This window comes from Austrofundulus limnaeus, unplaced genomic scaffold, assembly GCF_001266775.1.
Source record: "Austrofundulus limnaeus strain Quisiro unplaced genomic scaffold, Austrofundulus_limnaeus-1.0 Scaffold195, whole genome shotgun sequence".
Taxonomy (NCBI): Eukaryota; Metazoa; Chordata; class Actinopteri; order Cyprinodontiformes; family Rivulidae; genus Austrofundulus; species Austrofundulus limnaeus.
In genome coordinates this window covers 57,910-60,893 of record NW_013952597.1, presented here as the reverse complement: position 1 = coordinate 60,893, position 2,984 = coordinate 57,910, and positions in this window count along the sequence as shown.

The following is a 2,984-nucleotide window of genomic DNA, read 5'->3' as shown; positions in this document are numbered from 1 at the left end:
ATATATAATTTTAAGTAAAGCCACACTACCAAGAGAAAGCAACCACATTATTTTTTTAGGAAAAATTATGTATTTATGTCTTTCAAAAATTAGTTGTCCCCCCCCCTCATCTGTCTAACAATGGTTCAGTCCATTGTGCCAGTCTGAGCTGCTCTGGAGTCAAGCTACAAAGATCATGTCACACCAACAGGAAAAGGAACCAACACAACATCCGTATTTACAAAATAAGTCAGGAAAATTTGTCGAAATCCTAGCTATATTAATAAATATACAAGTACATTTATGCACAGGTACTGTCACAAAGTATYGCTCTGTTTGGGAAGTGGATGGCAACATGTTTCATGCAGAATATGCAGACACACGATACACGTGGATTTTATTTTGAAATCAGAAATTTGAGGGAACAGACTTTTAGCTAAACACTTAGCGCATCTAAACATTTGTGAAAAGAGTAGAAAATAAGTAAATGTCGCTTCGCCTCGTCCTCTGGATGTAACTAACTGACAGCACCTGAGCCTGACTTCTCTGCCTTCACCTCCGCAGCCCAGCTCAGTCAGCAGCTCTCAGCCACAGCTGTTACACCTGGTTATTGACCAGTCGGGTTTGAGTAAAGTGTGTTCATAGACTGTAGGCAGCTTTCTGTGGCTTTCTTAAATCATTTTAACAGTCTCACTTTACGTTGAGTTTCCCACTTCAAGAAAAAAGAAATAAACAAACAAACAAACAAACAAAACAAAACAAAACAAAAAATCTCTCTCTGAATATCATCTTCACTGATGTCACMCTTTTTCTAGTCTTTTGTTTTGCTGCATTTTCATTTCTTTGACGTAGTTACCACTACAGTCCGCTTAAATCAAATCCATATTATTTGCGCTGTTTTTATTTAAGTAATAATTGTTTTAACAGTGGCGACAGCTTGTTGTGATTGACAGCTGCATCTCTGCCTCCYTCTCTCCAGAAATATCAGAAAAAAGGTATTATTGCAAAATGCAGCCACTAAATAACATTTGTCAGATTTGTTTCTTTTCTTTTTTCATAAGGTGACTGACTCAAAAGTGGGATTGTGTGTGTGTGTGTGTGTGTATGTGAGTGTGTCACATTGTGCGCATTGGGTTGTGTGGGACAGGTGCACTTTTTTCCGGTGCCATTAATACCCCCTTCTTATAGTTCATAGGGTGATACATTTTTGGAAAATAAGCTTATGTTGTAGTCTAAGCTACATGACCACGTGACCTGGGTGTTAAAGTATTAAAAAAAATGAAATAATTGTTGCTGTTTAGTTGCAGAAATTTGTTTGATGTGTCTTAGTTTTTGAAACTGGACTACAGAACTTGATCAACTACTTAAAGGCTAATCTTAATTTCATTTTACAACTGTACATTTACCTTACATACCACCCTCAGGTGGTTACTTAAACCCCTCCACTTGGGGCAGGACCTCCTCTCCAACCTGGAGGCGGCACGCTACTGTTTCTGGCTCAAGACCATGGTCTCGGATTTGGAGGCACTGATCCCCATCCCAGCCGCTTCACACTCGGCTGCAAACCGCTCCAGCGAGAGCTGGAGATCATGATCTGATGAAGCCAATAGGACCATATCATCCGCAAAAAGCAGAGATGTGATCCTAAGGTCACCAAAAAGGATCCCTTCAACACCTTGGCTGCACCTAGAAATTCTRTCCGTAAAAGTTATGAACAGAATAGGTGACAAAGTGCAACCTTGGCGGTSTCCAACTCTCACTGGAAATGAGTCCGACTTACTACCRGCAATGTGGACCAAGCTCTGGCACCGGTCATACAGGGACCAAACAGCYCGTCTCAATGGGCCTGGTACCCCATACTCCTGGAGTACCCCCCACAGAAGTTCCCAAGGGACACKRTTGAATGCCTTCTCCAAGTCCACAAAACACATGTAGACTGGTTGGGCGAACTCCCATGCACCCTCCAGGACCCTGCTGACGGTGTAGAGCTGGTCMASTGTTCCACGACCAGGACGAAAACCACACTGCTCTTCCTGAATCCGAGGTTCGACTATCCGACGGACCCTCCTCTCCAGGACCCCTGAATAGACCTTACCAGGGAKGCTCAGAAGTGTGATCCCCCTGTAGTTGGAACACACTCTGCGRTTCCCCTTTTTAAATAGGGGGACCATCATCCCRGTYTGCCAAACCAGGGGAACTGCCCCMGATGTCCACGCAATACTGTAGAGTCGCGTCAACCAATGCAACCCCACAACATCCAGAGCCTTTAGGAACTTCGGGCAAATSTCATCCACCCCCGGCGCCTTGCCACAGAGGAGCTTTTAAACACCTCGGTGACCTCAGCAACAGAGATTGGAGAGTCCGGCCCAGGGTCCTCAGGATCTGCTTCCTCATGGGAAGACGTGTCAGTAGGATTGAGTAGGTCTTCAAAGTATTCCGCCCACCGACCCACAACGTCCCGAGTTGAGGTCAGCAGCGCACCATCCCCACCATAATAGTGTTGGTGGTGAACCACTTTCCCCCTGAGACGCTGGATGGTGGACCAGAATCACCTCAAAGCCGTACGGAAGTCTTTTTCCATGGCCTCTCCAAACTCCTCCCACACCCGAGTTTTTGCCTCAGCGACCACCCGAGCCGAAATCTGCTTGGACTGCCGATACCTATCGGCTGCTTCCGGAGTCCCACAGGCCAAAAAGACCTGACAGGACTCCTTTTTCAGCCTGACAGCATCCCTCACTGCCGGTGTCCACCAGCGGGTTTAAGGGTTGTCGCCACAACAGGCACCGACAACCTTACGGCCACAGCTCAGGTAAGCCACCTSGACAATGGAGGCATGAAACATGGCCCATTYGGGCTCAATATCCCCCACCTCCCCCGGAACGTGTTCGAAGTTCCCCCGGAGGTGTGAGTTGAAGCTCCGTCTGACGGGAGACTCTGACAGACATTCCCAGCAGACCCTCACTAAACGTTTGGGTTTGCCAGGTCTGACCAGCATCCTCCTCCAC